This window comes from Anser anser, assembly GCF_964211835.1.
Source record: "Anser anser genome assembly, chromosome: 5".
NCBI lineage: Eukaryota > Metazoa > Chordata > Aves > Anseriformes > Anatidae > Anser > Anser anser.
This window is the reverse complement of record NC_139725.1, coordinates 25,966,985-25,992,711: the sequence shown is the minus strand read 5'-3', so window position 1 is coordinate 25,992,711 and position 25,727 is coordinate 25,966,985. Positions and strand designations below refer to the sequence as shown.

Sequence of the window (25,727 nt, the reverse complement as noted above, 5' to 3'; positions counted from 1 at the left end):
CAAATAAAAGAAGGACAAAGTTAATTACTGGAGTGCACTGCAAAGAAACAAAAGAGAAGGGAGCTTCAAAGGTAGGCCTGCTGCCCTGTAATCTAACAGAACATGAAAACAAGTGTGGAAAAGTTGTTCCAGATGAACACCTCAGACAAAGGCTTCCTGCTGCTAGGTCAAGGAGAGAGCGTACGAGGGAGGGGAGGAAAATATAGCAAGAGTTTCAAAGCAAACTAGCATATTGTTTGGGTGATTCTTTTTCAGCTTCAGAATCCGCGAAGTCCTAGCAGTAGCAGGTACTGGAGTTAAAAGGGAAAAGACAAAAAGGAAAACAAAGCAAAATTTCCATTAATAATTGATGGAGTTAAATTCCATCAGCAGTTGGGAACATACCGCTTGCTCATTGGCAACATATTGAAATTCATTTTGTTAGCAGCAAGGGAACCTCTTCAGTAGCTGTCTCATATTCAGGTTAAAAACTTCCCTCTCTGTCAGAAGTAGCATATGGGACCACTGGAACATTCCCACTGAAACTGATGTGCTTTGAAAATAGAAACTTTCACAGCAGGAAGCCGAGATTCCCCGGAGTCGGTCATTTCCAAAAGCTGCCATAAGCTTCATTCATCTAAGGCTCCACTCAATGTCAAACACCTGGCAATGAAGCAACCTGGAAAGCATTCTTCCCAAGTGGGAATTTTTCTCTCTGAATTGTTAACATTTAGAAATGGGACAAGATTTTTTTTCCCTCTGAAAGGCAATCAATACCACACCGCTACTGTTTTCAATTGTCCTCTGTGGATAGATCTACCTCATCACATCCTGAATACAATTAATTACTTCTGATATATTTTCCTACTACATGCAACTTGAACAAATTATAGTCTCAATAAATCGAGTTTTATGGTACAGCAAAGCACTATGAATAATTAACATTTTCTCTGTCACGAGCTTACCTACTAAGGCATAACATAGGTAGTTCAAACATTCTGCAGTCTCTAAAGTCTTGCTCTTCTGCCAGATTTCCTGTATGTGAGTTTAATGCCTGTATTACATCATATTTACATTTAATGTAAATATGCTGTCCCTACTTAAATGGCCTTTTTCCTTGCAATTTTCACTCCTTGGGGATACTAATTTAAGTCTGACTCCCTTTTTGAAAAGGGAAAACCGAGGCACAGAATGACTAAATGGCGTGTTCAAGTCAAAACAGAAGGTATGTTTATACAGCACGATATAAAGTTACCTCTAGATCAACTAGTTGACGCATTAGGAGCAAAGTAACCAGGTTAATGCTGTGCTATACAGTGAGCTTATTGGTTTTGGTTATCTGTATCTGTGCTTCCAGCGTCTTTGCCACAATACTGTAGCATAGGCTTGTCTGCCCAGCAACGCATCTGTGTGACAGCAGTAAGCTGAGCCTTGGTCTCTGGCATCTTACATGTGAGAATGTCCTCCCTGGGTACTCACTGACTGAACGTTAAAACTGTAGAAAAACAGTAGCAATATAACCCATCTAATATACAGATTAAGAAATTAACCGATTACAGAGAAAGAAATGACAATATAGTCAAGATTTTAAATATTCTTAAATATACATAATTGTCACAGAAGCTAAGAGATATGTACCACAATGCCTCCCCAAAAAGGTGCATCATTCCGTTATGACAACCTTCGATATGCAGATGTGATCAGTAAAAGGTGAACAAAGGAAAGAAATTAAGATTATATATGTACACAGGCAAAATACATATGCAAAGCTATAGTTTTCCAAGTTGATTTATTTGAAAAACACAAAAACCAACCAAACAAAAACCCCAGCAGTCTATAAATAAGTTGGATACATATGGCCCCCTAATGGCTCTCCACGTAACTATTATTATCTTGCAGATTTACATGGTCATAATGGTAGAACTGAATGCAGAACAAAAGATTCAGAAGCAAAACAACAACAACAGAGCAAAAACCAAGCAACCAAGCAACCAAACAAGCAGGACAGCATTTAACTGGATTTTTGGTTTGAGTTCTCCACCTGATACACCAATTTTGTATTTTTAGACTATTGCCTGTAGAATTACTGTAGTTATTGTACAATTATCTTAAAACATTCATTGACATATCAAAGAGTTGAGATCATTCTTTCTCCTACACACAGCTGACTCTTGTCCGTTTGTTCCCTTGGTGTCCTTGAATTCATCTTTCTACTTCAGTTTACTCCTCTCCTATGCTTCCAACTGTTCAGATCATTTAAGACTTGCCACAAATACTAAAAAAAAACTTCAGTCCAAGAACTGAACAAGTTGGATATATACTAGATTACAGTACAAAAACATTACAGCAGTGACAGAGCACTACTTCAATAGTACCATTCAAAGAATTTCAAGCCTTACTACCAGATCTTCCTCCTTCCCCAAGAGAAGTGGATTTGCATCTTCACATGGCTGCTTCCGTGTTTCTTTTACTAACATAGTTTCCCTGTTAAACACCAAAACCACTCATCTGCCACTCGATGTTTCCTTGCCACAATTCCATTGCCACTGACAAAATGAAAACTGCCTGGCAAAATGAAAAAGCTCCTAAAACACAGCTGGAGCATCTACTGCAAGGTACCACTGACAGCAAACTCAAACATCATGGTTTTGAAAACTGTGCAAAAAGACAGTACAGTGTACTTGGAGATGGGACAGAAGTCACGAACATGAATCTGCATTGCAAGACATAGCACAAAAAGACCACAGCAGCTGATGCCAACAATTCAGTTTACTGCCATGTAACTTATTCAGGGGGGATCTATCAAGTGCATACAAATATCTGAAGGGAGGCTACAAAGAAAACTGAGCGAAGCTCTTTCGAATGTTGCCCAGTGGCAGGACAAGAGGCAATGGGGCACAAACTGAAACACATGAGTTTTTGTCACACCACCAGGAACTTGGGAGAATGACTGAGCACTGGCACTGGTTGTGGAGTTACAGAGTTCGGGGCTTTGGAGTCTTCCTCCTTGGAGATGTTCAAAAGCCGCCTGGACGTGGTCCTGGGCCGCCTGCTCTGGGTGGCCCTACCTGGGCAGGGGGCTGCAGCAGACCTCCAGAGGTCCCTGCTAACCTCCCACCATGCTGTGGTTAGTGCTGAGTGCCATTACTGCTACAGAAGCAGCCAAATGCCTAGGGCTCTAGCCTTCCTCTGCAGGATTTCAAAGCTGCAAAAGAGCAGACAAATTAATATTGCTAAGGTATCGAGGAAAACAACCATACCACGTAAAAAATCTTTTATTCAAAATAAAATTTCAGCGTTGCATAATTGCCTCTTACAGAATAAACTTCATAGTAAGCCTCATGGCTTACTGGATGACTGGGAATATATAGACATGTTTCTGTAAAGGAAGCTCCTTGGTCAAGAACTGACTGTAGAGCTGTGGTATGGACTTGCAGATTTTCTAAAACAAACAAACAAAATCCCAAACCCATAATTCTCAGTACTACCTAGTTTAAATAACTGGTATATTTTCCAGTAAAGCAAGACAACTTTCCTTGTAAGTTTTGTAGCAGCCACTTTCATGGAAACATTTCCTTTTGCAATACCAGATGCTAATGGAGATAACTCCCAGAACTCCATTCAAAGCAACCAGCCTAGCTCTTGAAATACCCTCTTTTTCTTGTACAGCAGTGTCCGTAATGAACCAATTTACCTTTTGTTACTCTGTTGATGTTAGTGGCATACTTCCATCTGAATGCCTGATGTAGTTTGTGCTCTTGTCAATACAGAACCTGATTTATGCAGAAAACAGTGTGAAATCTAAAACCTACCCAGCGCTACAAAATGTTCATGTCTTGTTTAAAGAAAATAATTCTTTAAAAATACTGAAATGTTATTTCTGGGTTCCAAATGATATAAAGACATAAAAATTTGCTTTTCATTTAAAAAAAAAAAAAAGTATTACAGATTTCAAATCCCATCCACGTTTAGAATGGGATGCCCAAGTCAGACCAGAACATGCTAGAAATAAGTCAAGCTAAAAAGACAATTGCAAGTCTGGTGCCAGAAAAATAATATGCCTTTCAGTTATTTAACATGTAAGAATAAAACTTAGACTAGTCTCTCCTCTATCAGATTCTGGGATTCATTAGAAGTGCCATCATCTCTGGAGAAATGTTTGCAATGAGTTGCAGTGAGTATAAACTAGTAATAGATAATATGCTGACACAGATCAGTGCTTCATAACTACAGATGATGCAAAATTATGGCCAAGAAGCAGCTAGTAAGGACCCAAAGATTTTAATTGGATCAAATCAACTTCTCTACAAAGTATGCTTGCAGGTCTAGCCAAGACTTGGAGTGCTGTCCAACTTAATATTTGCTACTTACTAGAGCCTTGCCCTGAGAAAATCCAAACATGACTTGATTATGACATGATTATTATCATCCCTTTCAAATAATGAATTGTTTAGGGATAAAACTTAAACTTCCCACTTCATTTTCTGAAATTTCTCAAAATGTAAAATTTTCGGTACAAAAACAAGTTTCTACTTGTTTCATCTCTTCACTTTAAAATGAATTTCCTTTTTCTCAACTTTAACTCAACACTTTTTGCCCAAAATAGCACAACTAAAAATGCTGCTTTACATTTCATGTATTTTGTGATGGAACAAAGAAAGAATACCTGAACAGTAAATAAATAAATATATAAAAAAATCAAGAGTAAATGTGAACTACAGTATTTAAACCAGTAACAATTCAGACAAGTGGAGACAAGCAGGGGGACAGCAAAGTCCACTATGAAACAAACCAATGTAATACATATCATACACACAGTTTTTTTTTTTTCTTTTTTCCCTAACACATGAAATCTACAAAGAACATACCTTCATTGCTTCCCTTTCACAAAATGGAACATTCCACGTCAGGAAGATGATAAACATAATGGTTAAAAGACTATGTGAGGATAGGATATGCATTTCCAAAATTCAGAGGCTGTAATGTGTGAAATCCCAAGGCAGCACTGTCAAAGCTTCTCTTGAAAGAGCATCCAACAGTGCATCTTAGCTATTGTAGGAATTCAGGTATGGAAGAAATTGTTTCTTTCCTTCCACATTCTTCAGCATGAGTATGGAGTGCTAGTCATATCCCGTCATGAAATGTTCTGAAGCAGACAGCAAGAGACCCTCATTTCTAGTAACCAGAAATGAACTTTCTCTTTCTATCTATAATAAGTTTTAAAATATTTTTGCCGATGTGATATTGATCTTTAAAATATAATAATAAATACAACTTAGGCCTACAATTGTGTGATGCTGCCACGCTGAACAAAGAATCTATGTGAGGAAAGAAATATATAATTTTGACAAACTTAAATGTCTGGAGGTGAAAGGAGAATCCTTGCAGCTATCCTAAAATTCCAGAGTGAGTCTGAAATGTGTTTTTCCATCATTAAAGACATGAAACAAAGCTGAGCATATTAATTCTCATCTTCTGTGCTGCAAAATCTTTGCAACAAGAATTCCTAAAGAAAGCTATGTTTGCATACTGCTTATCGCATGCTAACCACTCGATTTCTAAAAACTCCATAAATAATTATTTCAAATAGATCTAGCAGCATTGGCTCAAATGTGTAATACATACACAGATGTGTAAAGCCTCCATGGCTTCCTAGAACTGCAGGATGTAGGCTAACAAGCACTGCAGTTATGTCTGTAAATCAACTAAAACCAGTCTGATGGTGAACTTCCTTTGTGAGTGAAGGTGACAACAAGTGAATTCTCAGAACTTCTTCCAAGTGTCAGGACGGGAAGAAGGCTTCTTAACCACCTGAATGTGTCCACAATAGGATCTAGTAAGCCTCAGGAATAACAAAGGCTTACTAAAATTTGAGAACTGCTATGCTGATACAAATCTAAGCATTAAAGGATGTGGAACGAGGGAGAGAAAGTTACTGACCACTAGAATAACGTTATGGTTTTAACCTCTCTTTGCAGCTTTTAATATTAAAATCTTTCCTAAAGGTTTAATATGTTTGTGGCCACTTCACTGAGTGGAAGTTCTCAAAAAGCAAATTATTGTCTCTGTACACATATATACTTTACCATTCACAAATCTAACATGAATTTAAAGCCATCAAATAACCAATTTAAGCTAAATCAATGTACGTGTCTGTATATGTATGTATATATACACGTGTGTCAACGTATGTCTATATGTGCCTAAATCTGAATTTGAATTGGAGTAACTAAGTCACATAAAAGACAGTAGGTCTTCAGTTACAGCACTGTCATTTCTGTAAAGCAGGTATCTTCCAATATCACAACTTTCCAGCTATACCAGTATTTTGGGAACCATAAAACCAATATCATGTGTTGGGGAAATACTCCCATTATAAATATATTTATACCATAAAAATTCAATAAATATATAGATAAAAAGAAGTACCTGTGGTACAGCTGACACAGTCATTAAACTGTACAACAGCTTGACTCAGAAGATGTAAATATGAATTACATACTAAAAAGTGTCTTTGCATCAGATTTATAGCTTTGGTAGGTTTAAAAATAAAAACCAAAAATAAAGAGTCTGCAGAAAAAGACTTCCTACATTGCAGGTGCACAATATCCAAGAATAATGAAAAGGTTAAATGCAGGCATGTGCACACAACTTTGCTGCCTATAGCCAAGGTTTTGAGAATAACTGTATGACAAAGCTCCGAGAAGGCTACTTGCGAAGAGTCATCACTTCTATGACCTTGACATTGGTTGGTCTCACAACTTCTATACAATTTAGTGATGTGCAAGAACAGATGATGGTGCAATACATAGAAATGGCAGCATTTAAAATTCATAGTAGCATAAGGCCATTACTTTTCCCACTGGGCCACTTGAACTTTAATAATGTCTGACCTAGTTGGCCAATAAGTTCTAGCAGCAGACAGAGGAAAATTGCCAGTATTAGATACTGTTTGAATGATTTTTCATTTAGAAAGACTTAGAAGTTCCTTTAAGAACAGGGCACCAATTCTTCCTGTAGACACCTCATTTTTTGGTGTCTGTTGTAACAGCCAATATATTTTAAAACAACTGCAGACAACAAACAATTTGTAACTGATGTGAAAAAAAATGCAGAAGTAAATACCAATTATCAATACAGGCAGTGCTCACAACATAGCGCTTGCTCTCCAAAAAATTTAATTCCACCTCATTCCATTAATAACAAAAAAACTTAACTTTCCACAGCAGTAATACAAGTTTAACTCAAAATATGCAATATTCTAACTGTTACAAGGTATTTTTGATCTAGCCAAATAAAAAAAAGAAGTCAGAAGACACTTCTTTCCTATATGCTTCTGTACACTCACAGTGCGAACAACAGTCCCCTTCCGAGGGAATAAGCAGCGGTAGCTTTTGTGGCTGAAGATGGAACTCTGAAAACACTGGAACAGAGGACTGGTATTTCCAGTTGAAAAGAAACTACATTTTGGTCTCATCATGTTAGTAAGCAAATAGCAGAATAATATTTCTGATAAATTATTGTCTGTATTTTTCTTTCCAGAATTAAACATTAGTGTTGTAGTATGTTCGAAACCTACTTAAATGCCAAACACACACAGACCCCTGTAAATAAATATTTTTCCACTAATGCTTCAAGTAAAGTCTCTTCCACAAAAACATAAAGCTACTTTGTAAAGTTCATTTTTCAAACAGAATCTGCTACAATACAAAACCAAAGGATATTCACAACACAGGTTTAAAAATACAGTGTCAATGCTAGAACATGAAATAAAAACTCTTAGACAAATATTCTGACATAAGGCTTCAATGACTTTCAAATCTTTTCAACTTACACATACCAGAACTACTCTGGTACCCTTTGATCATCTAGTCAGGGAGCCCACTGACAAAAGAAACTGATAGGAGGAGTCAAATAGAGTTTGCCTCCCAGCTTCAGTTTGATAATCTCAGGACTTTTCCTCCCCATTTCCTTCTCCTGCTATTCTCTAATGTTCTCCTTTTAACTCTGCCAATACAATTTCTCAGAAATAAATTCAAGAAATTAAACAAAATAACTGCAAAGCTTGAGACTAATATTATGATGCCACATAAGCAGATTTGCTATGTCTATGTCCTCAGTTTAGCAGGAACATAACAGCCAGGAAAGAGGGAGTGAACATACTCCCTAAATAGAGGCAAGGCAGAGACTGAAAGAGAAAAGCAAAACCTCTGCAAATGCTTTGGCTGCATTTAAATGTACACCATCCATACTTAAATTCAATTTATTTCAGTTAAGGCTACACAGAAAACATGTTTTCAAGTTTGAACTTTTTTCTCTTTGTACCACCATCTAAATGCTGCTCCATCAGACAGAAATACAGAAGTTTTGGTTACCTGATGACAGCTGTGCAACGAAACATGCACCTAGCTGCAATTACACTGGACTTCAACAAGCAGATAAGGCAGGGAAGCTGCAAATTAAGCCAGGGATTTATTTATCCCTCATCTTTTCTACCTGCCCTCTTGATAGGGCCAAAGTCCTTATGTTGAAATAACATTCAGACTTAGTTGGCTGTTATCGGAAAGAAGTATTTGATATATTTGAAGTATGTTGATGTATTTGTTTCATGTTCTTTGTCTTTACTTTGTTTAGGTAACTATTGTCTTCCCTTTCCTCCCAAGAAAAGTCAGATTGTACAACACCTCATCTAAAGAGGTTTTTCAGACTATGATCTTAAGTGTCCTGATTTGTGGAAAATAGGGATCATTCCACTTTATAACTTTTTTCTTCAAATCTACATTGTCCCTAAACCATAAATGCTTTAAGTTAATTTTAGAAAACTATTTTTATTAGTAAATGACAAATTGAAGCTAATTAGACTCTTCATTTTATGTTAAAAAATTAGTCTGTATGTAAAAAGCATATCTGTGCCAATTTGAAACTAAATAAATCCCCAAACACCCTTAAACAATTTGCTCCTAAAAATATATAATCAAATTTAGAAAACTATAAATTATATTTAAATTTATTATTTACAAGCAATTAATTACGAAGACAGCCAGGTGGCTTTCATTACATAAATTACTGTTAATGACACTTGCCTCATGCTGCTACTGTATTTAGCATTTGCATGCATCACATGTCAAGCACACACACTGTTGCACAGCTATCTCCAGGGTAAAAGTGAACACCTTAAGTCAAAAAAGCTTCCAGTAACCCAATCAAAAATTGTTAATTCCTTAAACAAATCGGGATCTTCCTGAAGTTTCTCACACGGGATATAATTTAAAGAATTTTAGCTCTATCAAACACGGATTGTACAGAAGTGCAGTTTTAAGTAAATTCCAGTTTGGGTGATGACACTAATTTAAGGCAAGAAATAAACCCATTTATAACTAGTTCACTAGAGGTTTTTATTCTCATACCCTAAACAGTGTATTGAAGTTTATCATTTAAAAGTTGCTGATAATAATACACATACAAAAAAATCAATACAGAATAACTCTTGCCTATCCACCTCGCTGACAGTGCAGTACTTTGTTGTGTATCTATACGGTATTTTAGCACGCATGCCTATATTTACAAAGCCTACTTTCAGTCTTTCCAAGACTGAAGTCTTCCAGTTTAAGGTTGATTACGCCTCTCATGTATAGCTTACTAGAGGGCATCGCTTACGTAGAGGGAATAAACTAATGTAAACCCTGGAAACATGGCAAAATGCACTAAGAAGGAAATCCAGCTGTTCCTTCTTAGTAGCGGCCATCCAAGATTCTTTTTAAAACTGCCTATCTAGAACTGTGACAAATGCATTCATTGGCAGGTGATAAGAGAACATCTGACAAGAGGTGATCGCAATTTTACATTATTCTACCCTAACACTTCTCTACCCTTCTTTTCCACTCCTACCAATCAAAATTTCCTTTCCTTTCCTTTCCCTTCCCTTGTTCTTTGTACTACTCTGAAAATGGGGACAAGGATCACCCGCTTTGCTTCCTGCGTTGCCGCAGAGGCCAGGCTTCCAGCAGAACTCTGATGCCATGCCCTAGCTGAACAGAGTCATCCCTGATGTAAACAGTCCATAGGTTCACCGTAGAGCACCACCTTCAATAAGCGCCAAAATCTGACTTGGTCTTAGAATGGGCCCAGCGGCCTTGGTAAATAAATATGTGGGAACCATGGAAGAAGTAAAACTAGTTCAACATCAAACATTTGCTCTGTGTTAAAATAAACTAAAGATGACCTCAAACTGCATCAAGTCATATGGCATGACTCACTGACACTTCTTAAATTTCTGGGAGTTGTCAAAAACGTAATAAAAATATACATTGCTGTCTTCGCATTAAAGCATATAAGGACCAGACTTTGGAAAAAAAAAAATCCATGAGAGGAGGGTAACTAAACTTCACTAGAATTCAGTGAAATTTGACAATTAACATCCTTTGAGCAGTTTTTAAAAAGGTCCTAAACAAAACATCCCAACCCTATCCCTCTCCCATTTTTAAGTCTTAATACATTAATGATAAAGCAGCAAAGGCCACTGTGTCTTTTCTTCCTTCAGATTATTTTTTAAATTTGTTCTCCACATTTAACTCTCAGGTTTTTGTATGCTTCCTAATTCCTAATAATGGCAAATTAGCAGAACTAGGATATCAGAAGACAATGGCAAATGAGAAGCTGGAGGAAAAAATATTCTGTACTGGACTGTTTCCATTTCTGTATGCTAGTCAGTAACTACCAGCTTATCTGACATACTCTTATAAAAAAAATGCATGTTCTTACAAAAAGGTGAGAGTCATCCCCTCGACTTTTAACTAAAGGGCACCTGAAAGCTTCCCAATCAAAACCAGGGGTGTTGAGACCTATATTATAGAAACCAAAGATTTAGAGGGAAGAAGGAGACCAATCTGTGGACTAATACTAATTTGGGGTGGATACCTTTTGTTTTCAAACTTCTCCTTTAAGTAACAGTTTCTTCGATCAACTTTCACTTAGCAGTAATTTCTCCTTCCCCACAACAGTAAAGCTTTAAGGCCCAGAAAAAAAAAAAAAAAAAAAGAGTGAATTTTATTGTTAGCACAGCTGATATGCAAAGCTGGCTTCTCTTGGTACCCTAAAGTATTTTGTTAATGCACCACTTTCCACTAAACCAACCACAAACAAATCTTTAAGTTAAAGTTATGGTCATTCCCATGTAATCTGTTACCTGTAACAAACAAACAAACAACAAAAAAAGGCAGAAGGCCTCTCCAGCCACCTAATCACCATATCAATGACACATGCCACAACAGAGAAGCACTAGTTTATTTGATTGATCATGGTAGATAAACTCCAAATAACAGAGAAATTAACAAATGCTTGACATTTGCTCAACATCCATTATTCTGACACTGCTTTCAGGATTTCAAAGCCTGGGAGTATGCTTAATCAACATTCATATTCCCCAGTGAGCTACAGGCACCATATTGCGCCCCGCCTTAGTACTGATGAAAACTGCATATTGGCCATTTCCAAAATGTTCTGGGACTCCACACAGGGCCCCTTCTCTCCCTTGTTCCTGTTCTGCAGTTTTCTTTTAAACACTTCCAAGACAAAAGCATCTGCCAGTTTTTCTCTCTGGGGATGTATGCAAAATGAACTTAACAGTTTTAAGGCAGGAGAAACCCTCACATCTAAATTCATTCATAGGACAGAAAAGGGCCTAAGAGGCCTCTCTAGGGACAAAACCCTGCTGAAATTTTCCCCGACAACAGTGGGAGCTTTATAAAATCTAAGTCCAGACAATTTCCAATTCAAATGCCCAGCATAGCATGACCTTTGTCAGATCTATGAGCCCTAGATGCACCCACTATTTTTTTATTCTAACCAGCACAGACATTAGACAGGGCACTACTGCTAAGCAGGAGGTTGAATATTTGCATGCTCTTCTATTGTGAAAATGTAACAGTGACAGCACTGTGTCGAATTCTTTTCCCCCTAGAACTTTAACTCCGTAGGAGAGGCATAGCTGACAGATGACTCTCCCAACATCTGTGTTATGTACACTGCACAGCTGAGGAACCTTGGATCACTGTCACAGTTTCTTGGAGATGACCTACACCTTTCTTATATCTGCCCATGATCAAAAAAGTAAAATCAAAAATTGAAAACACATTTTTTTTTAAATGAAAAGTAAATATGGCAAGGAAGATTAACATAATTTAGTCATTAAGCTGTTCACATAGCAGCTCACCATATGTTGTATAAATGTCCTATACAAAATAATTTATCAGACCTGACACGTTGCACATCATATTGTATTATTTAATACGCTTACTAAAATTTCATGGATCAAGCTCTACTTCTGAAAGCAGACAGAAAGCCCTAGAAAATATTTCTTCATCTTCTATGATTTATTTTGATTACCTTTTACAGCTACATGATAAAGTGGAACTTGCAAAATTATGAGGTTAAGGTTTACACAGCTATTGCTTCATATACTAAAATATAACAAATGGCTCCACGTCTATATACCATTTTACTTGCATTTAATATTCAGAAGCACATTAAACTAAGCACGTTGCTTTCCACTGCATATTTTAATAATTTTAACTGGTTATTTCAGTATACATCCCGATCCACTAATGCAAAGTTCCATTGATATATTATCCCTGGTGAGGAGACTAAAAAGCTAAGAATTACAAAATAAATTAGAGCCAATGATTACCATGTAATAAATGCTGACCCTCTCCCAACCAGTCTACACAGAAATAGATTAATTTCTCAAAGTAGCTGAAACATTTGAATAGTATTTTTCAATTATTGAGACTGAAAATGTCAGAACTGCAGACAAATATGACTAGATAAATGGACAAAAACTCTATCCAGAAACCTCAAAACCACAAAAACAATCATGTATAAAAATGATCGTCAGTCACTAGTGAGGTCCATCTGTAAATAGTAAATTCAAACAAAAAGCATAAGCTGGAAGCTTGTGGATACTAGCTGTTGAATAACCCAACAGGATTTTTTTTTTTTTTTTTTTTAAAATCACTTAGAGGGCATACCAAACAGATGGGTAAGGCTACGAAAAAAATCCAACAGACTAAAATCATGCATTTATCCTGTAAACAGCCATTTTCTTTTTTCTCTCTCAGACCACTGATGTCAAAGGAACACAATACAAATGAGATGAAAATGTAGTCAGACTTCTCTTTTTGGTCAATAATTAAACTTTCCTGTTTCTAATAATAGGATAAAGTATAACATCTTTCTGTGTAAGATAACTCGCTGCAATGAGGTCAGTAAACACTGTATTTAGAAACGAACTTGCTTGGCCTCACTGGAGTACCTGTCAACTGTTCAAAACAAAACTTCCTTTTTAAACACTTTAAGAAGCAAAAATTTAGCTTGTGTGTTATTTCGATTTTTTTATATTTTATGTATCTGTGATAATGACCTTGTCTAGGAAGACACATTGCTCACCTGTGTATTGAAAACTGAAGGCCAGCTGGATTGACATGCATTTTGTATTAATGCTGGAAAGGGCTAGTGTTCAGTAGCCTTTTCTTCTGTAGGAGTATCAGTAGTGGACTGATAGCAAGTTCTGCCACCTCCTAGCCAACCACAAATGGAAATAGAAAGACATGGTGCCATTATCACCATCTGGGTCCACAATAACAATGAGGAACTCCAAAAGACAATTTTGTATTAATTCATGTGAAAACCCCTTCAGTTACAGAAGTATTACCTCTATATCGGTCATAGTTTTTATGTTGTCTTTAAAACAGTTTCCAGCAAGCTGCATTACACAACCTACTACAGTTCACATAGGTATCACATAGGTCTTACTCAACGAAATATTTGAAAACATCCTGCTTTCTATGGAAGAAGAACGTGTGCTATCTTAGGATATTTTTCTTCAGCATTGAAGCTTCCTGGAGCTCTCTGGGAATGAAGGATATCAAACACTTCCAAGACCTTGTGGGCCTAGATGCAGATACGCAAACAGAGGACATTCACCCAAACAATTAAATCCTCTTCAGCACCACATCCTGACCTGAAGCCATTTCACCAGTTTAGACAGACAGCAACAACTGCTTAAATATCCTATCCAGATGAGAAAGATAAAGCAGGGGATTCAAGTTCAAGAAATTTCCAGCATAAAGCAATGAGACTGTCATTATCCATCAGGCTACTGGATATCTTAGGGCGTGCACTGGAAGGATAATGGATCCCCTTCAAATCATAACCACATTCAAAATGTCACACACTAGAATTTAAAAAATACATACATTAAAAAAAAAAAGATCAATAAAAATGCTTTAGTTGCTGACAAAACAGAAATGTTCAACCTAACAGGTTTCCAAACCAGAATGCTTTTCCCACAGGAGGTGCAGATTCCTGTTTGGCAACTTTAAGCCTGCTGACAAGAAGTTCATTTACTTTGAATTCTTCATTTGAAGTCCATGGACAACAAGAACTCCATGAAATACAAGTTTAAAACTAATGATAGGTCATGAAATCTAAGCATGCCAACGGGAGTTTGAAGTCTACTTGTATGGTACCAATTAGTCCAACAAGTGAACAATCACTGTATCTGAAAGAAAACAGAATTATTTTTCTACACCTTTTCTCTTTTTTTTTTTTTAAATTATTTTTTGTACCAAATTATTACGCTTGTCTTAGAAGAGTTTTAATGGGATCTGTTAGCATATTCCATATTCTTAGTGAAATCAATCCCTGTCATTATTTCACTCAATTTGGAGTATTATACAATCTTCCGAGACATTCACATTGCAAAAACACACAATATTTTCATCATAAACTTAAAAGGAATAAACAATTAAACAATGATTCTTGTAAAAGCATATATGTTATTTTATTAAGTGGTATGATAAGCTTAGGAGCATACATCAGGACCAAAATGGTTGTAGTCATTAATTTAAGTAATAAATCATAGGCCCTGCCAACAATGACAGCAAACAGATGCTAACAAGAAAATGTATTATTTAATATTGCCATGTGTTATATAAATGTAAGTGTTTAGGACATGTCTTAAATTTTTATAATAATATGCATTTAATACATTACTGTTTTGACACATACAAGAATCAAATTTATAGGTCTCATTCAGCACTTGCTTTCTCTTCTGTGAACACAGAATGGATTCCTGAGGGAAAAAAAGCTCAAGAAGTGAATGTTTCAAATGGATGTTTGCAACAAAATCGAGTTGTTTGTCTTGCTGTCTTGAAGTACATATCATAAGCATTGAATCTCATTAAAAAATCAAAACCAACATACTTGCCTTCACGTAAACAGAAGTTTTCTCTGAAAGTTCCCAGGAAATTCAAACAACTATGAAGTTTATCTATATATAGATAGCAAAATATTTTATCATTTGGTACAGAGTTACAAAAACAGTTCCTTACGATCCTTTCAAACAGAATGTTGGTATTTTATAACTCTCAATGAGTCTGCTAAGTTGTAAGAATAGCAGAAGTTTTATTCTCCAATGTATCTTATTATTTACACCCTACATCAGTTTAAACAATACCATGGAACGCTGCAATGATTTTCACCAACTGCATCCCTTGCAAAAATGCTCAACCCCCCACCCCCCAAATCTAAGGTAGTTTGCAGAATTATTGAAAACATTTACTGTTCCATTCCTCCTATTCATACCCACTGTCTTTGAGAACTCTGAAAGCCTGACAGAATGATGATCTGACTCAAGACCTAACAACTGAAAGCTTAGGAAATGCAATTATGCCTTTTGGCAAATCCAGCCACACTAAACAGAACCACTATGTACACACCTTTTGCAGCACTGCATCTCTGCTGCTGTACAGCATGCTGCATGAGGTCCCTCTGCAGGAGGGTCAATTGTTTCTAAGAAGATCACTGCTTTTTCCAAACATTTTTGTTTTGCTTTAAGGAAACTGGATAATAGCACTTCTGTTTGTGTTCTGTTTCACTTTCATTTTCAATCAACTCCTCCAGGTATCAGCATAGTTCCTTTCTTGGAAGTGCTTCAGTCAATGCTTTAAAACACTTGGAGAAGCACTGATCAGAGTATGGAAACTAAATTTTCTTCATTAAATCTACTGAAGCAGATATTAAAAATGCATTTAATATACTGGAGATGGCTGGTGGGCATCACTGACTGTGACAGGCCAGTTACTGATGAGCTGCTGTCAGACGGCCTTCTCAGCAGGGATCTGTGTCTAAGGCTGCTGAAGGACAGCAATATCTTCCCTTGTGTGTAAGCTCTATTCATCTCCCAAGTATTTACTAAATCACAGACCTCTGCACACAAACCCAGCGTTTCAGCGCATGCTAACAAATGATGGATGGCCTAGTCAATTCGTTATGTCCTGAAAGCGTGATTTCCTGCCATTCCAATCATCAAACCTCCAGAGCCTTCAGAGCTGATCAGTCCTGGAGAATATATTTTGCAGGCTCTATTAAAGGAGTAGAGGTTCTTTCCATTAGTCTCAAACTTTTTTTTTCCTGGCTGATTTAAAGAGAACTCCCTCCTTCCCCCCTCCTTCCAACAGCACCATCGCTACTCTTATCTGTGTCAAATATTCAGGGCATGTACCGTGAGCGTGTTCGTAAAATAGCACTCCTGGAACACCAACCAGTTAAAAAGACAGATTTTGTTTGTGACTACTATAAAACACTACAATCTTTTATTTAAATTCATCTATACATCTTTATTATGTAACCTAGACAACCCCCAAAACATTTTGTAACTTAGCTTCTTTGATCAAATACCTTTTACAGCAAGGGAGTGCTCAAAAGGACTCATTTTCTTTGTATTTGCCTAGTGAAACAGATCAGAGCTCTCTTAATTGTGTTCCTCCTAAAAGGATAAGCCACTTAGGAATAAACTTCCGATGTTCCAAAGACAGGTTAGCTGTCAAAGAAATAAAGCTTCCAGATTTCTCCCTTTTCATAGCAAGGCAATATACTTGACACTCTTTCTTCTACATGCTAGAGGAGAAATTTTATTTAGCTTACCTATTCAATGATCTATAGGAGCAGAATATACATACCTCGCACTTCTTACTCTGAAACACGGAGCTTCAAATGAATCAGCCTACACCTGCTGAAGAGTTAGTTGCCTTAAGGTACAGCACAGTTTTCAAAGGTGGTATAATAGATATAGGTAAACTTTATGTAAATAAGCATTTGGTTACTTTAAAATGCAGAGAACTTGAATTTCCGTGCTTGCTAGGTGTGATCCAGCCATAGCGAGCACAAACTAATCCACATTGCCCTACCATTCACCTCAACCTTGACCTGGAGATTAAACTCACTTTTATTGCACACAAAGGTCATCTGTGTTAGGTCAAAATTCAAAGTCCCTTGTCATCTAAGGTTGATATATTCCAACCTTTCCTACTCTAATGCATCAAATTTTTCATGGTGAGGTCATATTCAGCAGACAGTATATTCAGCAATTTATTGTGCCATTGTAATATAGCCCGGAATATGACTGTCCAAAAAACAATACATGAATAAAATATTTTTCTCTCAGATGTACCAAATCCCCTCTGCCCATAAAACTCTATCCTAGATTTGTTTGCAGACTTCAGAATGACACAGTAAGGAACTGGTTCTAAAATACAATCAAGAATTATCATTTTATCATCATTGTCCTTTGTACAAGCAATGTGAGTATAAAGGTATTCTAAAGTCCACAAGTCAATTAAAATGCACATATGGTCAGTGTTAAAACTTCCACTTCATTCTTACTTAACAACAACCGTAATCTGGCCCTTAAATCTGTAGACATCTGTTGGTCTCTCTGATGACACCAATCTTGCTTTAGAATGAAATACTCAGTAGTGTTACAGGATTTACACTTCTGTTCTACTGCTGATTATCACTACCGTATCATTTGTAAAGTGGTAAAAAGTACAATCAAATTAAACTTTAAGAAACAACACAGTAACATACATTGTGACAAAAACAAACCCAGCAGCTTTGACATATAAAAGGATTTTCTTTCTCCCTCTCTTGCTTTTTCTTGCTTTTCCTTTCTTCTTAATTTTCTTTCAATTTCCTTTTCTTTTCCTTTTGGTTCTTCTTTCTCTGTTCTCCAGCCCCCCCCCCCCCCCTTTTTGTCTTCTCTTTCTCTTTTTGCTCTTCTCTCTCTTTTCCTGTTTTCTGTTTTTTCCCCCTCTTCCTCTTTCCTTCCTTCTGTACTAAGCAAGAGCACTTAACACACAGAGCTACAACAGATTCAGAGCACATTTTTTAATTATAGAGAACTCATTTCCACTTCTGCTCTAGGAGACCTCCTCTAATCCTTGTATTTCACCATCAGTTCTTCAAAGGATATAGGACTGGCTTCTAAATGGTTTAAATAAATTCCTCAAGGCCAAAAAGGTTTACTTTACTCAGCCAATATGAACTTCACAAGTGTAGTTAAGCTCTATTCCGTCTTTTTATTTTTTATTTTTTTGAACGAACTGGACTCCTGTACTGTAGCACTTCCTATATCGCAGGGGAAGAAGGTTAAGAGAGAAAGAAAAAAAAAAGTTAGTACTCAAGAATTCAAAAAGTACAACCTTAATTTCGGCTGCACATTTCAAGCAAAATTTCAAGGCTAACCTTTAAAATAACTTGGCATTTTACTAGGATAGACAACATATGTCGGAATGTTTGTAAGAGGATGATTACACCTAAAACCACACAATAAAAATTGTAACAGAAAACTACATCGTACTTCCCTCAAAATTAATTTCATGTTGGCACATGCTTATACATGCTATCTACACTTTAACTAACAAAAACATGTCAACAATCCTCCCAAAAATCCCTTCCATTTCTTTCCAAAGAAATCCTGAAGGCATACACCCCCCTTAAGGCTTAGAATTTATCCATACTAACATAAGAATTTTCCTTCTACATCCTATCTAAGGCTATTGGAGAACACCAAACCTCAGTAAAATTACATTTCCCATTCTGAAAGTATCTACTGTTAACAATAGCTATCTTTTAAATTATCTTACTTTTAATCTAAAGAATAAAGGATGAGAAAAAGTTCTTCTGAGTTATATGCCGATATAGTTAATTTCTGTGATGCAATACTTCATACCACAGAGAAGAATTAGCCTCCTTCCTATTTAAGGCCACAGCATAACCAAATAGTGTTTCAGCATGATGCACCAAACCCAACCAGTTACAAAGCCTCTAAGGTTCGTGCACTGGCATTTACAGTGAAAACAGAAAACCTGTACTGCGGTCTGGTTCATCCTACCAAAACTGTAATATCTTACCAAAATACAGATCACGATCTGACACCAAGGCTTCAAATAGCAAGAATATATTTCCAAATGGAACACTATCAATTCAAAGGTCATATAATTACTTTATAAATTTGTATTTTGCTCTAAGAACATTTTCATCATGCTACCTTTTATTGTAGGTCATTTCTGAAAACCTGTATATTGTTAATTTGCTTTTCAAATAACAAGCCAAGTCCACTTCCCATCTCTTATTATCAATCTGCCTACATGTAAGGTTAAATGTAGCTTCAAGAACATAACAAAGGTTGAATTATATTAGGCTTTTGCTACATGTAATAGGCAAAACCAAACAGTAGTATAAAATGTTTCTTTCCTCTTAAGTTTAACATAAAAGAAAGTCTCCAAGTCTTTGCATAGCCACTAAAATCCACTTTCTTCTCCCTCATGAACTGGTCTACTGAAATCAAGGAGGTGGTTAGTGAGATTTTATTATTACAATTCGTGAGAATACAGAAAAGCAGAGGGAGCTTAACCTATGCCTTTGTTTTAAGAAATAAATGTTGTTAGCTCTCATGGGCACAAAGGCAACTTTCTAAATGAGAGTTGCTTGATAAATGCTTGTAGACTGAAGACTGTTCATCTACTTTCCAAAATAATTTACCTACCATTCAGAAGAGCAGAAGTTGCAGGGAAACTGCCAAATTATGTCAGTTTTGCTGCGATGACAGCCTTTTCAGACAGAAGAGAACGTAACTGATTTCTCACACACCAGTAGGTTGGCTGCCCACAGGTAAGATTTCATTGTCTAATACACTTGAGCTTATATATACAGAGCACAGAGCTCTGAAAGCCACCTAGACAGCCAGCTGCCCTCTGTTCTCAAGCTTCACTGCCAGTCCTCCCTCCTGGAACAAAAGCTCCAAGGAACATTACAGCAGGGAACAGAGAATTCTCCTTCTACCTTGACTCAATCTCCAGGCTCCTTTAGCAGCAGGCACCAGAATCCAGCGACAGAAAGAAAGAAAAACACAGAAAAAAAGAGGCAACATTTCTACCTTCCTGTTCCACACCCTAACCATTGTGCGCTTGTCTGTACTAAGCAGCAGCAGCATAAAGGAGGAATGAAATTATTCATGAAAAGATAATATATTTCCTTGTAAATAAAACCAGCTGGAAGAGGAAAAACACACATATCTATCACCAACTCTAGAACCCAAAAGGAGGCAACAATGACAGTGGAGAAAGAGGAAGAAAAGATCACAGAATCATTTGGGTTGGAAAAGACCTCTAACATCATCAAGTCCAACTGCTAACCAGCGCTGTCAAGTCCACCACTAAACCATGTCCCTAAACACCGCATCTACACATCTTTTGATACCTCCAGGGATGGTGACTCAGCTACTTCCCTGGGCAGCCTGTTCCAATGCTTCACAACCCTTTCAGTGAAGACATTTTTCCTAATATCCAACCTAAATCACCCCTGGTGCAACCTGAGGCCATTTCCTCTTGTCCTATTGCTCGTTGCCTGGGAGAAGAGACCAACCCCCACCTTGTTACAGCATCCTTTGAGGTAGTTGTAGATGTTAACTGAGTCTTAAATGATCAGAAGTTTGGCTGGTTTGGATGTCATATGTTTAAAATTCTTTAAGGGCCTTTGTTTCAGTATGAACCATCACTAAGAAGATGATAAAATTAAGCAAATAATAAACAATATATTTACTAATTTACATTGTCAGGCATTACCATGCAGACACATTATTAAACAACAAATTTTGTTGGGGCACTTCCCAGGCCTGGTGTGAAGTATGTTAAAACCAAATAACCACACTTAAAAAAAGGCCAAAATCCACTCTGACCCAGCATATCACCTTTTTCTCTTGCTTACAGGCAGTTTAGTCCCCTTGCTTATTGGTAAGCTTCCCTTACGTTTCTGCTGTAAGAAATGCTCATCCTTATCACCAAGCAGGAAGCTTTTACAGATGAGGCACAAGCAGAACAGTACATCTTTACACAGATGCACAGATGAAAAGGTAGCAAGTGAAGACTTGCACAGAGCAGCTGCTATAAATTCTAATAGTTTGAAATCCTGGCACTTTGAAACTCCCTACAAACATAGTTTGCACTCAAAGGGGCTCAAAAAAGAACGCTTCTTTTATAGGAATAAAAGTGGAGGCACTGAAAACGAAGTCAGGCTAGAAGCACTAAGTTTGTTTAACAACTTATAATTAAGAGAAACAATACAGACAACACTAACTGTGGTATGGAAGAATACAGCACTCCTAGATGAACTGAAATATGTTTCACGATAGTTCAATGCAAAGACTCAGAAAAGTCATCTCTAAAAGAAAGCAAGACTACTGAGACTACTGGCACTGTCAGAAAGTTCCTGGAATCCCTAAATCAGACATAACAGTGTAAGAAACTCAGACTTACATAGAACGGAATCAAACCAGGAAAAGCTTTGAGTAAGAAAAAACAAGATAGTACTCTAATGAACTGGGTCAGCAAACCTTACACCCTTAGAAATATTGGCAGAAGACAGAAGATTCCAGCAAGAAAACCGCAAAATTCCATCAGAACTGGATACCTAAGAGAGCAAAATATTGTACAAGGTACAGATTTGAGTAGGGTCCAATTATTTATCAATCATGTTCTATTGGTAAGAACTTCAGGAAAAGTTTTCAGAGAGAAATGAATTACACATTCTCCCATATTCAGAAAAACTGAGGTTTTTGACTGTTCCCCCCCCCCCCCCCCCCCCGGAAACAACTACACTCAATACAACTTGGGTATGAATCAAACTCTTAGAAGCTGGACATTCCCAGGCAAGTTAAAATGGTACTTGAAAATATTAAGTTTAAAGTTCCAACCTGAATCTTGTCACCATAGATAGGTAACACTAAGGTGATTTTATGGAGAAGATTCTACTGATGGGTACTTCTACCTGCAACTTTAAAGAGAAAAAACAAGTGCTAAGGAAATAAGATTCTAACTTTTTCAGATCATTTATTGCAATGCCCTACAAGTCCTACAACTAGCCCTACAATGGGCAATCCAATTCAGACATTACGTCTCACTGAGAAAAATACTATCACAGATGAATATCAGTTCGTGGCTAAAGAGAAAGCAGAAGAATAAAATACAGAAGTTACAAAGGAAAACACAAATTACTAGCCAGTAAATAACCAGGTGAGAAACAAAGCAGGAAAGTTGGCGGTCTTTAGAAAAGCACAACACAAAGTGTTCAGAATTAGCAGCCCAGTGTTGTATATGTTAAGACGCTCAAATGAACTGCATCCAGCAGCGGCAGAGATTTGTCATACTTAGCAGACAAAATTCCATTTCGATAATCCTCATATCATCCCCAAATCCTGCTGTTAAACACAAACACGTTGAACATAAACATGAATGTCAAAGTTGAAAGACAACTCCTAAGCGTGTAACCAATACCTTAAAAACAAACAAACAAATAGTCAGATATGGAACACAAGTGCTGCACTAGCAGAAAAAGAACGGGAATTTGATTTCTGAGTTTCTATTTTGGAAATTACACTAAATCTGGGTTTTCTGTAACATTACGGGTTTGTAAAAAGAAGAAAGTATGAATGCTGTTATAAAGATGCTTATAAATGCAGAATTACAGATCATGTTGGCAGTCACTACATGCATACTTATACACACTAAATTGTGGCAATAATTTCGTGGAAATTACAGATCGCTCTTAGGGATAAATTGTAGAACAACCGCTGACCCGTAACAAAATATGAAACATACTTTGACCTTATACAAAAAGGGAGAGAAAACTGTGGGCTGTCAAGAAGCACAATAGGCAAGAGAGAATCTAGTAGGTAAGACAATATTAGAAAAAAAAAAAAAGCCTGAGCAAATTAATGCAGAAATCCAAAGACTCTCAGGATCCGTGAAGCAGTAGGAACCAGAAATACTTGAAAACTGTCAACTTATTTATTGTGCTCTCAGTGGAATACTGATCCTTCCTGGGAATGAAAGTGCAAGGTGAAAGCAGCTTTTCTGGATGTACTTCCTAGTTTGAACCAGTGACCCTTAGTAATGACAAACTGCTTATGGACACCTTCATACCACTGCAAGCACCATGATATATTCTGGAACGTTTTCTTTAAAAGACTGAATTAGAAAGTTAGGGTTCTATTCTGTTTTGAATAATAATAATAAAAAAAAAAGGCAAAGAAGTCCAGCTAAACTCCTTATCCCTGAAGAGAATGACACAGGTTCTAGATTATAAGAAATTTTATATAGAAAATATAAGCTACAAAGTTATCAAACAGATAACTTGAAAGAGCCTCCAAATAAGCACTCAGGATGGCAAACAATTTTACACATCTCTCCTGGCAGCCTCTTTTACAACGTAATTTTTACAGAGAGTACCAACTCTTCGCATCATAACATGCACCTATTTCAATACATCTCCCTTGCTGCAAAGGCAAGCAGTGGTGTTTGAACCTATTCTAAATTTTAAACTGCAACTCAAAATCGCTATCCCAACAGATTTTGCTACTTCAGACTTTTTCCTCTGAGGTTTTTTGTCATCTGCCCTACTATGAAAAATAAACAAAAGGACAACAAATAAACATCACTTGCTGAGCCATTCACAGATAGGAGACTTGCAGAAGAAGGAAACTGCAACTTCCTCAAAATACACTTAAAGCAGACATTTTGAAAAGGTAGCAATTCAGTGACTAAAGTAGCAGATGAGATGAAATCTTGTACCCATCATTCAAACATAAAATTTTAGCTTTCTCTCAGGATGGAGAAACAAAACTCAGGAGAGGCCTAAAAGCAGAAACTCCGTAATGGGACATTCTGATCTCCTAATATGTGACAATGTAACAGTATTCCGTGCAAGCAAATCATGGAAGAAATAATTATAGCTAACCTCTGCTTTACAGCATTTGCCACACCTGAAGCCAGCTGGTTTAGAAAAAGCATAATTTTATCCCTCGTGCAATTCCACGTTCTGTTATTAGTACTTGGTTTTTCCAGGAGTAATCAAATTCTGAAACTGAGGAGTCAATGGATGTTTTGCAGCATCAAAGGGATGCACTGGGAAGTATAAGGTATCAGCAGAAAGGCCTGGTAGTTCTCTGACAAATAGTTTTTCCCTATTAGAAGTGCTCATTTCTGCAGATACTGTAAGCAGGTTCCTACACACAGTGACTGACTTGGCAAACCACCCCAAATTCTAACTGTCTTTCAAGACAGCTTTAAAAGGAGTCTAAAAAAAGAGAATAATGTGCGTGTGTGGATGTATGCACGCATACACGTGCACAAACTCCCTTCTAGTTTCATTACAACCAAAGTGGTAACACCGAGTGTATGCTCCTCAGATACATGCTGTCACAGTAAGTGATTTCCCAAGCTGCAGAAGTACTGTGCAAGCAGAGCTGGGTTCCCAGCAACGCAACTCAATGTGTTCACTGAACCAACCACTTTGCTTCATCATCACTTCTTCTCTACAACAGGATCAATGCCTCAGCTTGATTTTTAACTACATTACTTTCCTGAAAAAGGAAAAGATTTCACTGGACAGTTTAAAAGCCTAAGTTAGTGTTGGCTCTTCATCCACTTACTATAAGTTACACACAGGCAGTTCCCCCATTCACACCTGTCATAAGACTAGCAAGGCTTGCTTAGGAAGCATGTGAATGATTTTTATTTATTTATTTCCACCTCTCACCAGAGCAGTAGAATATCTAAGGAAGTGAGGTTTTCTGTATTGTTTCTGCTGCATTTTAAAGGTAGTGCTACATGTTTCCCAATGGAATCCAGTTTGGATTCCTGTCCAGTTCTATCCAATTTGGCATTACTGAACTTTCGCTTGCAACACGCCTTTTACAACATGCCCTTTACAACTCTGTTATTATCAGTAGCAAGCAAATTTTAGAAATGAAGCTCATCGCATAAGTGCATCCTGACATGTACAACCTTCCACAGTAGCCCGTGGTCATTTTGGCATGTCTCTGACAATCCTGAGTGCAGTTCGGATGAGAAAGCAGATGAACGGTCACGTGCAAGTTGCTGATCTCTTCCAGCCTTCAACTGAACAGATATCAGCACGATGTAAGAGGTCCAAAAAGGTCCAAAATCCCCATTTCCCTTTGCCATGAGGGAAGCGGCACCCCAGGCCAGCCTCCTCCCTTGGTATCACCCAGAGAGGAAAGGTCCCAAGTCCTAATGCTTGGTGTGTGTAACGAGACGTGCCAGGCGCTTTGGACCCCCACGAGAGCTTTTATTTGAAGGTGCAGCCGGGGGAAGAAGCACACTCTACCTTGTGCCTAACATTTCAGGTCCCGGCGAGCCCTGAGCTTCGCCGTCGGTGCAGGTGTGCGTGTCCCAGTGACTTGGTACCGTGTGGGGGCTTGGAACTGGAGACACGGGCCGGGGTTGGCGGCGCGGCCCCCCGCGGCCCCTCGGCCGAGCCCGCAGGCCGCCAACCGGGCCCCAGCCGCCCGCCCCGCGCCGGGGGGTGCCGCGGCGGAGGGCAGGGAGCAC

The 25,727-nt window shown here is 37.5% G+C and overlaps 1 protein-coding gene and 1 long non-coding RNA gene across 15 annotated transcripts in view; both read right to left on the bottom strand.

The window, feature by feature from the left end:
* LOC310900585 lies at positions 1–25,724 on the bottom strand. 7 transcript variants are annotated; one of them, XR_014585246.1, is made up of 7 exons: positions 22,070–25,724; positions 17,905–18,444; positions 16,998–17,050; positions 15,245–15,307; positions 15,046–15,109; positions 3,674–13,926; positions 1–3,184 (listed from the first exon to the last, which is right to left on the bottom strand). It is a non-coding gene; the product is annotated as an uncharacterized lncRNA (long non-coding RNA). The 7 variants fall into 7 exon arrangements; XR_014585248.1 differs by lacking the exon at positions 1–3,184 and having other exon boundaries at positions 3,198–13,926; XR_014585249.1 differs by lacking the exon at positions 1–3,184 and having other exon boundaries at positions 3,198–13,553.
* Positions 1–25,727, bottom strand: part of CDIN1 (CDAN1 interacting nuclease 1) — a 125,969-nt gene that overhangs the window by 99,950 nt on the left and 292 nt on the right. The gene's annotated exons all lie outside the window — the stretch shown is intronic.